This window comes from Octopus sinensis, linkage group LG8 (genome assembly GCF_006345805.1).
Source record: "Octopus sinensis linkage group LG8, ASM634580v1, whole genome shotgun sequence".
Classification (NCBI taxonomy): Eukaryota; Metazoa; Mollusca; class Cephalopoda; order Octopoda; family Octopodidae; genus Octopus; species Octopus sinensis.
Window position 1 is genome coordinate 6434702 of NC_043004.1, and position 11716 is coordinate 6446417.

At 37.7% G+C, this 11716-nt stretch overlaps 1 long non-coding RNA gene across 1 annotated transcript in view; it reads right to left on the minus strand.

Annotated features, from left to right (window-relative positions):
• Window positions 1–233: 233 nt before the first annotated feature.
• LOC118764485 overlaps window positions 234–11716 on the minus strand; it is a 21668-nt gene continuing 10185 nt past the window's right edge. The window contains exons 2-3 of the long non-coding RNA XR_005000291.1: window positions 11450–11456; window positions 234–243 (exon numbers count right to left, since the gene is read on the minus strand). This is a non-coding gene — a long non-coding RNA (uncharacterized LOC118764485). The remainder of the gene's footprint in view (window positions 244–11449; window positions 11457–11716) is intronic.

An 11716-nucleotide genomic window follows, 5' to 3' on the forward strand; every position in this document is an offset into this window, starting at 1 on the left:
CTCAGAATATGGTAGGTGTCTGATGGAGGGTATGCGTTTGGTTGCACGTCTCTGGACAGATTCCAGGAGGTCAATGTTCTGAGCAAGATAGGGGTTCCAAACTGATGATGCGAATTCCAAGTGTGGTCGTACCATAGCTGTATGGTACGACCATGTTGGAATTTAATTAAGTATGCAACCCGATATCTGAGTTCTTGTCTGGAATGCTTTTGGTTGGTTCTGCTCAGTTCTTTCAATACAATTCTTATATCGTCGTCGGCGTCCTCATCATTTAACATTTGTGTTCCATGCTGGCAAGGGTAACACGGTTTTTCTGGAGCTGATAAACCAAAGAGCTGCCCCAGGCTCCAGACTGTTTTGGGTTGGTTTCCACAGTTGGCTATCCTTCCTAATGCCAACCATTCCAAGAGTGTACTTGCATGTCTTTTACATGTCGCTGTCACTAACATGACCATGATTTTACATAGTTTGATGTGTCTTCTCAAGCACAGCAAATTGCCAGATCTGTCATTGCCTCCATGACACTCAACAACCAAAGATCATATTTCAAAACTTCATTCCATATTTTCCTAGGTCTTCCTCTTCCACAGGTTCCCTCAACAATTAGAGATTGGCACATCTTTATGCAGCTGTCCTCGTCAATATATAACACATGACCGTACCAGCTCAGTCTTCTCTCTTGCACACTACATCTGATGCCTCTTATGTCCAGTTTTTCTCTTAAGACCCTTACACTCTGTTATACATGTACACTGATATTGCAGATCCAGCAGAGCTTGCTAACTTAATTTCTTTCAAGCATTCACATGTCCTCTGCAGTCACAGCTTATGTTTATATCAAGTATCTTATATCAAATATATTATTATATAGAGATTATCATTTTTATGTCTTACTTTTCAAGCTGTGGGTTTGATAGGAATTTTTGAGACAACTATTTCGTGGGCAATGATATGATATACCTATTTTAAGAACAAAAATGCAAAAGGCATTGTATGTATATATGCATGCATGTGTGTATGTCCTTATTCAGTTTTATTTCAAGATTTCAATAGAGGAAGAGCCAGTTTCTAGCCTACATTCAAGGGCCCTTCATTTGAATTTCAACATCAACAAGTTATTTTTGTGTGTATGTATGTTTGTATACACGCAAATTTGTATGTTTTGTTTTATGTACGTCTTCTCATGCATATACTTGCCTATCCAGACATACTCATACATATTTAAATGATAAACTTCTGGAAAGATTTACACTTTTTACAGTTCCTGTGTTGGCTTGGATCTGTAGTCTTCAAATCAGCTTTCTCCTTTCTGGTCTTGAGAAACCTAATTTCTCAAGATTGGTATTTAGGCAGCATCCCAATAATTACAGGTATAAACCTGAACTTGTAATCTGGATACAGTAACTGTAGATTTCTCAATAGTTCAGCATAGATATTCTCTTTTTCACTGATCTTCAGCTTTATGTTAAAATTTGCTGGACAGCTGATTTACACAACTGTTCACAGTTTCTCTTCTCTATCCCAAATCATTATATCAGGTCTGTTGTGCTTACATTTTATTGAGGTTTTCACTGGGACATTCCACCAGTATTCCTTTTTTGAGTGGCTATGGCTTCTACCATTGTCTTCAGGGTTATCCTTTGGACAGATTTCATTATATAGTATTCTAGCTACAACATCATGTGTGTGTGTGTGTACACGTGTGTGTGTGTGTGTTTGCATGTGTGTGTGTGTGTTTGTATGATATATGTTGAAGTAATTATTTGTGTGTGTAGGTCTGTGTGCCTCTGAGTAGCTGTGTGTGCTTCTGTATGTGTGCCTCTGCATGTATGTGTGTATGAGGGTGTGTACACACCTATATCTCCAGTTGTTCTATGCAAAGGCTTAGTTATTTGCAAAGAAACAGGTGCGGCTGCGAATGTCACTTTTAAAATCAACAAGAATCTATGTAATTTTCAAAATTTATTAATGTCACTCTACCATAGAAAATCCACTCTTTATTATTAGCATTAATGTAATGTACTTCGTGATGACAAAACAGAAATAGGAAGTTATATAGTATAAACTCAAGGCCAACCCTATTTTTAAAATCACACTGGTTTAATAACCAACAAGAAAATTATAGACCAGGATTTAGATATAGGAGTCTCAGCTGACTAAATATAAAAATCCCATCGACCAAGACATATTTGATCAATAAGGTGAAACTCTTCTCAGTATAAATATGTCATTTTATGAAATTATTCCGCATGAAAGCCTTATTATCCATTGCACTATTTTTAATTAAGCAAACTCAAACCTGCTCAACCATAACTGTAATTTCATTAACAAAGAAATATATCTATACTACAAGTATATTAGTGAGTACAACTTTAACAGCCATATTATACTGACTGATATTTTAAGAAATGCTGAAATGTATATGGTATACTAAAATCATGGGCAAACTGCAATCTGTAAGACTTTTTGAAAGGCATGCTTAATGAAAAATTACCTTGAATTTTTTTTAGTAGGATGATCTGTGTGATGATGAGTCATGTCTTATGTGGCCCACTTCCCAAAATATATTGACCACGCCTGATTTAAATGACAGAAAAGCTCTGGTTGCCCTTCCTAAAGCCTACCACTTTCCAGAGAATACTGGGTGCATTTTATGTGGAACACATACATGCATGCACATATTTCTACATCTACATTCATCATCACCATTATTGAACATTTCTTTTTTCCATGCTGGAATGGGTTGGACAGTTTGGTAGGATTGGGCTGGCCACAGGGTTATGCTGAACTCCAGTGTCAGCTTTGGCATGGTTTCTACAGCTGGATGCCCTTTCCAAACACCAACCACTTTGCAGTGTGTACTAGAGAGGCTGCCAGGTAACATGCAAGACAGGAAGAGAGAATAGGGAAGAAGCAAAAAGCTCCCACTACTAAATAAGGGGGAATATTCAAGGTAGGGACATGGCTTTATGCCAAGACCAATGTATGATAGAGAGACAAGCATAGGTACCTGTCTACAGAGGGGCCATATGGCTGTCACACATTATATAGGGGTGAGCTGCAGTAGTCAGGAGGGAATAAAGATGATAGTGATGCATTGCAAGAGCAAACTCTCAGGAAACAGGAAGATGAGTATAAGAGAGGATACAGATAGTTAGAAATGGGGGTAGGGAATAGAAAAGGTATGGTTGATGGAATATAGCACTCAACACTTATAATTGGAGTTGTATTTATTGAGTAACATGTTGACTCAGTACCTCTTGTTTTTTAAAGCTTTGTGAATTTAAAAACACAACCAGCTCCTCACACACTCAGAAGTAAAGTGAAGGGAAAAAAAACAAAATGATTTCTTTATTATAGAGAAATTTAACTTCCATCGGTCAGTTTGGGTCAAATTGTGGCAATAAACCAGTGACAACCAATCAAGCACTTTGTGGTTATTAGTGTTGTTTAATCATTGAAGGATTGGGGTTTACATTTTGGAAACATCACTGCTTAACCCTTTAGCACATAAACCAGCCATACCCGGCCAAAATATTCTACATGTTTTGTGTTCAAACCAGCCAGATCTGACCTCTCACACCTACCCTACTATGTCATTCTAAAAATGAACAATCACATCATCAAAATCTCAAAGCTACAAGGTAATTTGTGACCAAATAAGAATTACATTTGACAGAGAAACATCATCCTCATCATCATCATCATCGTTTGACATCCGCTTTCCATGCTAGCATGGGTAGGATGATTTGACTGAGGACTGGCAAACCAGATGGCTGCACCCGACTCCAATCTGATCTGGCAGAGTTTCTACAGCTTGATGCCCTTCCTAATGCCAACCACTCCGAGAGTGTAGTGGGTGCTTTTACGTACCACCAGCACGAGGGCCAGTGAGGCGGTACTGGCAATGGCCATGCTCAAATGGTGTTTTTTACATGCCACCTGCACAGGATCCAGTCCAGTAGCACGACCTCGCTTGAATGTTTTTTTCACGTGCCACCAGCACAAGTGCCTGTAAGGCAACGCTGGTAATGATCACGCTCGAATGGTGCTTTTTACATGCCACCGGCACGGAATCCAGTTAGCTGCTCTGGCAACGATCACGCTCAGATGGTGCTCTTAGCACTCCACTAGCACAGATGCCAGTCATCGAATTTGATTTCACTTGCCTCAACAGGTCTTCGCAAGCAGAGTTTAGTGTCCAATGAAGGAAAGGTACACATGAGTGAGCAGGTTACACCCCTGGCATAGGCCACAAGGTTATGATCTCACTTGGCTTGCCAGGTCTTCTCAAGCACAGCATATTTCCAAAGGTCCCAGTCACTAGTCATTGCCTCGGTGAGGCCTAACATTCGAAGGTCATGCTTCACCACCTCATCCCATGTCTCCCTGGGTCTACCTCTTCCTCAGGTTCCCTCAACCGCTAGGGTGTGACACTTTTTCATACAGTTATCGTCATCCATTCTCGCCACATGACCTTACCAGCGCAGTCATCTCTCTAGCACACCACTAAGGTTAAGACATGGTAGGGTGCAGGCAAAGTAATTCATCTAAGAGCAAAACTGGGAGGGTACCTGAAATGTTTGTTTGTGTCTGTGTCTGTGTGTGTGATTCTTAAATTTAAATGTTCTAGCAGCAGATTTTCATTTAGAAGTTGCAATTCTAGCAAAATTAAAATTGTTAAAACATAATAAATCTTAGTGATTAATTTAGATTTTATGTACCAGCTTTTAACAAACAAGTCAGCTGCTAATCTTATTAAAGAGGAGGATTAATCATTAATTAATTAGTAATCTCTTCACAAATTACATCTTCTACAAAGGGCTAATACTAAACAATACATTTGGTAATACTAACAAAATAAAAACCAAATCTTTCTACTGAAAAGTTACTAGTTTTACATAGAGTTACTTAGAGGATCACATGGAGTGTGAAACTAAACAGCATTGAACACCACAAGTTCAAGTCCTTGTTACACTGTGGTGGTTTGTGTGCTGTAGTAATGACCTGAAGGCCTCCAATTCTGGACAGGTGAAAGGATAGAGACCAGACTAAAATGGATGGTAACTCTGTTGGTGTTGGTGTCAAATAAAAAAAATGCTGGTGATGAAGCCATGTAAAAAGTACTGGTGCAGGTGCCACATACAAAGCATCCATGCGAAAACAGGCAATGGAACCTAGTGCAGCTCTCGGCCTTGCCAGCTCTTGTCAAATCATCCAACCCATGCCAGTATGGAAAATGGACATTAGATGACGACGACGACGATGACGATGGTGGTGGAGGTGGTGGTGGTGATGAGGAGGAGGAGGATATACCCTGAGGTAAGAATGAGTTTGTGTAGGGCCAGCGCTCCTACATAGAACAGAAAAAGCAAAGTTCAAAAGCATTGATGACAATTCAAATCCAACAAGACCTGGGAGAAGACAACACAGAATTGAGAGCAGTGGGGAAAAGTTGTTGATAGCTTATGCTCCATAGACAGTGGAGGTGGTGGGCTTAAGATGTAAAAGCAAAAGGCAATAAAATGTAGGTCTTGGTATTAATGCTTCTGTAACTTTGCTTTTTTTTCTAAACAGAGGTGATGACCCTATGCAAACCCATTTTTTATCCTTGAGAAGAGGTGTTTCATATTAGTCTGCTCTCTATCCTTTAACCTGTCCATCATGGGAGGACCTATGAGAAGCTTGTGCTCTGTTAGCATAGCTCTCATGAATATTGAAGCACCCAATCATCACCTTCAGAGAAATAAAGATGATGATATGGTGTTTCAAATCCCAACCAGTCATCAAAGCAAATACACAAAAGTGCCGTGGTGACTTTTGCCTAAGGCACAATTCTTGATAGGTTATATGAAGATTCCAAGCTGACTCAGTCATCAGAGTAACTTCCTTTTCCTCCCTAAATGGATCCAAAATAAGCATGTGCATCCTACATGGCCCAATCTTGGTTGTGATACCTGTCGTTAGGAAGACTTGTTATTGAACCAGTCACCTTAAGGATAATTTGTTATAGAACCAGTGAGGGTGTGATCCCTGGTGTGTTGCACTCATGATCACAAAATCATGGTTTTGATTCATTTAATTATATATGAGCATGTCTAGACATGCAAGTATATGCATGAGAAGACATACATAAAACAAAACATACAAATCTGCATGTATACATACATACATACATACATGCATGCATGCATACATACATACATACATACATACATACATACATACATACATACATACATACATACATACATACATACATACATACATACATACATACATACATACATACATACATACATACATACCTGCATGCATACATACATAAAACAAACATACATACATACATACATACATACATACATACACACACACATATGAGAGGAAGAAAATGGGATTCACAAGTGTATATAAATTTAATGGACACAAAGGAATTCCTGAAGCAAGTCCAGTAGCATATACTGCCATATTGTTGTTGACATCAGGTAACCGAATACTGTGAAGAGGCTTTAAACATATAACAAGGTGTATACCAGAATATGAAATTATTACACACACACACACACACATCTGTTATAGACAGAAGTGACTCTGATGAAAATAGCATAACTTATTTAGGTTGTTCAATTTTTCCCAACTGATCAATGGGCCGATTAGTAACCTATCAATAATTAACCTATAGAAACAGCTGTAATTCAAATTTACTACAGTGGAAATAAACTTGTAATGACCATTATTTATGCTTTGTCTTATATATATATATATGTGTGTGTGCATGTGTGTGTGTGTGTTCAACAGAGTTTTTACAAAGAAACATGATGTTATTCTTTTATTTGTTTCAGTCATTTGACTGCGGCCATGCTGGAGCACTGCCTTTAGTCGAACAAATCGACCCAAGGACTTATTCTTTGTAAGCCTAGTATTAATCCTATTGGTTTCTTTAGGCCGAACTGCTAAGTTATGGGGATGTAAACACATCAACATCGGTTGTCAAGTGATGGGGAGGGGACATAGACACACAAACACACACACACACACATGCACACACACATATATATACATGTAGTTTGTCTGTCAATGCGACGAAGACCATCTCGTCATCCTTGGGTGGGAGTGGGCCTGTTTTGTGAGTCCGCCGATGGCTAAGGAGGCCAATCTGCGCCCAAAAGAGTCTTTGACAGTGTGGACGGGGAATGGTAGTGCCTGCTACAGGGTTGTTAGCTCTGTTCTTCCTGGTTTGTCTGCGGTCTTCTGCAGCAGTGATCCTATTGGTCTCGCACGTCTTGGCACCTTTGTGGACAGCTGATCGCCACCCTTCTCTGTCTGGAGCAGACTGCTCTGGACTGAACCCAGAACCATGAGGTTGTAAAGCAAGCTACTTACCACACAGCCACTCCTGTGCCTATAGTCACAATATCTAAAAAAGATTTTCTTATATTTTCTAAGAAAACTTCCTTTCAGGCAGTTCATGTCATTCTTTTTTTTTTTTTTTTTTCAAGATATTTTTATATAATTAATAATTTCTATTTTAAGAAAATCTTTCTTGAAATGTGTGTTGATGCATGTGTGAGTGCATTTAGTTAAATATTTAGACTTGAATATTTAGGTCCCTTTTCATGATTACCACAGTAAATCAACAATGCTGGCTGAGGGTTTACCCAGATTGTGTGAATATCTAAAAAAAATTTTTTAATAACAAACATAGGCGCAGGAGTGACTGTGTGGTAAGTAGCTTGCTAACCAACCACATGGTTCCGGGTTCAGTACCACTGCGTGGCATCTTGGGCAAGTGTCTTCTGCTATAGCCCCGGGCTGACCAATACCTTGTGAGTGGATTTGGTAGACGAAAACTGAAAGAAGCCTGTCGTATATATGTATATATATATGTGTATGTGTGTGTGTGTGTGTGTGTGTTTGTGTTTGTCCCCCTAGCATTGCTTGACAACCGATGCTAGTGTGTTTATGTCCCCCGTCACTTAGTGGTTCAGCAAAAAGAGACCGATAGAATAAGTACTGGGCTTACAAAGAATAAGTCCCGGGGTCGATTTGCTCGACTAAAGGCAGTGCTCCAGCATGGCCGCAGTCAAAATGACTGAAACAAGTAAAAGAGAGTAAAGAGTATATATACATATGAAATCACTGATACACACATACAAATATAGATGTGTGTGTGTGTGTGTATAGAAATTCTTATTACATAGTGATTAACAAAAGGTGTGGTATTTTTACCTTTATTTTCTTTCTGTTCCATTACATTTATAAATGGTTTGTTGGATGTATGTATTAACTAATATTAGTGTTCCATTGTATCATATAATGACGTTACACTTTTCAATACGTGTGTTTGTATATATATATACATATATATGTATATATGTATATATATACATATATATGTATACACGTCTATCTGTCTACATACACCCACATATAAATATGAATATATGTACATACCTGTGTGTATGTATGTATATATATGTGTATGTATGTGTGTGTGTATATATATATATATATATAACACATATGACAGGTGGAAAATGGAATATACAAGAAATTTTGCATTTGTTGTATACAAAATAAACACTGAGGAATTCCTGTTGTAGATCTACCAACAATTGTGTAAATACTGTTGATGACATCAGGTAGCTACAGGTAGTGAATGTGCTTCATTGGTTACTTACTAGGTATATCATACATACATACATACATACATACATACATACATACATACATAAATACATAAATACATACATACATATATACATACATATACATATATATATATATATATATATATATAATATATATATATATATATATATATATATATATCAATAAATCTTAAGGTAGCAAAAAAGTTTTAGAAAAATTCTTTGCTACTAGTGGTCTAGTGAGAAGAAAAAACTAGTCAATAGACTATATATTATTCATATAAAAATACAGTGTACTTTCAAACATATAAGAGATAGCCATAACAGGACATCTGACGCGCTTGAAAGCGTAGTCAAACTACAAACCACTAAACAGTGGTAATTTCGAAATTTCCTTTCAAAATTACCACTATTTAGTGGTTTGTAGTTTAACTACTCTTTCTAGCAAGTCAGATGTCCTCTTATGGCCATCTCTTATGTATTTTAATGTACACTGTATTTTTATATATATATATATATATATATATATATATATATATACTAGCAGTATCGCCCGGCGTTGCTCAGGTTTGTAAGGGAAATAACTATAAAGCATTTTTAGAGAGTTATAGCCAAAAAATGGAAAAAAATATGGTAAATTTTTTTTTGAGTTAAAAAAGGATGGAGTTGCGTCCCCTAGACAGTTTGTGGTTCGTGTTTCTGATTCTCGACCCCATGTCGAATTTATCGATGTTTTTCAGAACTGGGGGAACTTTTCAAAATTTTGGCTGCGTTAGTTTTGAATTATGACATTGGGCTATGTGTGTGTCAAGTTTCATCAGAATCGGTTGAAAGCCGTGGTCAGGGTGAGGGTACAAGCAAACAGACACACAGAAACACGCACAGACAAACTGCCGTTTATATATAGAGATATAAATTTATAAATAGGGATAATATCGATATTTAAATATTGATATTATCAAGTGGCCAGCAGGGGAAAAAATACCGTACAAAGGTAATAATTTTTTTACAACTAAAAATAAGGGTGTCTGAGAGACACCACCATACCGTAATAGCAGTCAAAACCCTGACTTTAAAAACCATGTTAAATGTTCATATCATACCATGAGATAAGACAGAGGGACAAAATAGACTAGCAAAAAATATTATTGAATAATTCAAGATCCAGGGTGTCTCTCAGACACCCTTATTTTTAGTTATATATATGTATATATATTTACAGATACAAAGGTATATACATGCAGAGTATGTTGTCTATTTCAGTACAAAGTTTTAATGTAAGGAAAACTAATATATTTTTACAGAATATTTGGGTGTATATGCCATATTTCATGGGGTTTTTTCCACTTCATCAGCACCCATTTAACCCATTCTCACCTCCAAACACATTGCTTATATAGCCACCATATACAGCAGTGTTCAGTTATTGGATGTAAACATACTCTAACACAAATAAATCTAAAGGCTATTCAATAAAAACCACCATCAGCTATGCTTATTACCTCAGTACAGCTTCTGAATTGACTAAATGTGTTGATTAAGTGGTCTTTATTTATGCTTGCAAAACATCCCCTAATAACAGACATCAATGAGTCCTTGGTATTGTGGGTGTTCTTGTTGGTCTCCCTCTCAACAATGCCCCAGATGTAGTTTCTATGGGGGTTGAAAACTAGAGAGCTAGAAGGCCAAATGTTAGGGGTAACAGGATCGTGAAAATTTTCAGCCATCTAGTTCTGGGTTATGCAGGCTGTGAGAGAGGGAGCAGAGTCTTGCAAGAACACATACGGCTCTACTCCAAAGCAACTGTCTTGATCCAGAGCTTGAGAGGCATCTCCAATATCTCAAGGTATGCAGCCGTATTGATCAAAAGCCCTTGTAGGAAAAACTGTGGAAACACAACGTAGCCATCATTGCACATGCCACACCCCAACCCCAGACCATCACAGACAAGGGGAACTTGGTTTGTGTAACAGTGAGGGCTTCAGTGGGAATTGCCAGATATTAACACCATGACACACGCAAATATATGGTTCCACACATACACATAATTTGATACGGGTGCAAAACATCCAACACTATTTTTTGGAAATGACTGTAAATATTGACTTCACACAAACACGTTGCTTCCCGATACAGGCACAAGGCCAGCAGAACTATAAATATTGAAAATTGTACACATGCACACATATATACATGCGCGCACGTCCCAACATACATATAAACACACACACACACACACACGCGCACACATACATACATATAGCTCTTCCTGTCCTTAAGGAACTTACTTATCCAGCTCAAATTCAGTCAAGCGGAAAATACACTCCTTAACTACAAGCTAAAAGGCTATTTTCGAAAACTCCATACACCACCCACACCAACATTCATTCTAAACATTCACATGACCTCTCTATTATGACCACATTCACGTGACCTCTTTATTATGACCAATAAGAAATTTTAGGCACAATACTAGCCAAATTTTCACATCTCTGGAGCCTATTTTCTTACCCCAACACCAACTTCCATTCAAACATTCACGTGACCCCCTTTATAATGACCAATCAAAATTGTATTGACCATTGTCTACAAGAAATTTTAGGCGCGAAACCAAGCAAATCTTAAACAACTCTGGAGCCTCTTTTTTCACATATAAGAGACAGCAAACCCAACATAAAGTCAGATAAGAGAAAAAAATCAATCAGAAAGGAACTCTATCTCTATCTCACTCAAAATATCTTTTTGATAAGCATAACAAATGCGCAACCGGTAAAAAGAACTTTCACCTAATTAAATACACTCTCCCTTACTTAAATTATTTTGTCAGCATTTTCTTCATTTCCTTTTTTTATATATATATTTTTTTTTTCCTAGTTTCAGCTCAGAGCTGCGGCCATGCTGATGCACCGCTGTCTTGTGCTACACTGTTATTACGACGAACCTCGTCTAATATGTGGCACTTGGTGAAGAATGGAGTTTGATATAGCTACTCTCATTTGCACCTCCTGCCGTGAGGTAGGTTCATCTGGGACTCTTGACAGGAAGATGTCCAGCTTTGATTTAAA